Source organism: Pygocentrus nattereri, chromosome 23 (genome assembly GCF_015220715.1).
Source record: "Pygocentrus nattereri isolate fPygNat1 chromosome 23, fPygNat1.pri, whole genome shotgun sequence".
NCBI classification, from domain to species: domain Eukaryota; kingdom Metazoa; phylum Chordata; class Actinopteri; order Characiformes; family Serrasalmidae; genus Pygocentrus; species Pygocentrus nattereri.
In genome coordinates this window covers 2,980,133-2,980,923 of record NC_051233.1, presented here as the reverse complement: position 1 = coordinate 2,980,923, position 791 = coordinate 2,980,133, and the positions used below count along the sequence as shown (strand labels likewise).

The window sequence follows — 791 nt, the reverse complement described above, 5'->3', positions numbered from 1 at the left end:
CGGGGAAATTCCACCTCCTCATTTAACCCATCAGTGCAGTGAAACACCACATACACACTAGTGAACACACACACACTAGGGGGCAGTGAGCACACTTGCCCAGAGCGATGGGCAGCCCTATCCACAGCACCCGGGGAGCAGTTGGGGGTTAGGTGTCTTGTTCAATGGCACGTCAGTCATGGACTGTCAGCACTGTGGAATAAAACCGGCAACCCCATGCCGAAAACCGGGACCGAACCAGGGACCTTTAGATCTTCAGTCTAACGATCTCCCAACTGAGCTACTTCAGCCACAGCTTATGTGTGGTTATTCTGAACAACAAGCAAACTTAATGGTGTAAATATGAGGCGTCAAGACTCTCTTGAGCTCTTAAATGGAGTTAAACAGTAAGCAGTGATGAGGTAGTGCAGTGAACACCATGGCTTTGTACACTGGCGGCCGCGCAGAGACAGCAATGTTCAGAGGCGGGAACAGGACGCTAAGTTGCAAGTAACAAGTAAGTCTCAAGTCCTCACACTGAAGCTCTGAGTTAAGTCCCAAATTAAGACTCGATTCAAGTCCCGAGTCAATGAAGGCGAGTCTCAAGCCGAGTCCCAAGTCAACAGTCCTAATCTTTCAGTCCTAAACAATTCAGTCGGCATTCTTCAGCTAATTTTAGGCCACGTCGCTGAGTAACGGTCATAATATTCTGACCATCTCCTTGTTTTCACGCTCACTGCCCATCTTATCAGCTCCACTTACTGTATAGCTGCACTCTGTAGTTCTACAGTTACAGACTGTAGTCCATCTGT

At 48.3% G+C, this 791-nt stretch overlaps 1 non-coding gene across 1 annotated transcript; it reads right to left on the bottom strand.

Annotated features, from left to right (window-relative positions):
• Positions 1-217: 217 nt before the first annotated feature.
• On the bottom strand, positions 218-290 carry trnaf-gaa. Its single transcript has one exon. It is a non-coding gene; the product is annotated as a tRNA-Phe (tRNA).
• Positions 291-791: the final 501 nt, after the last annotated feature.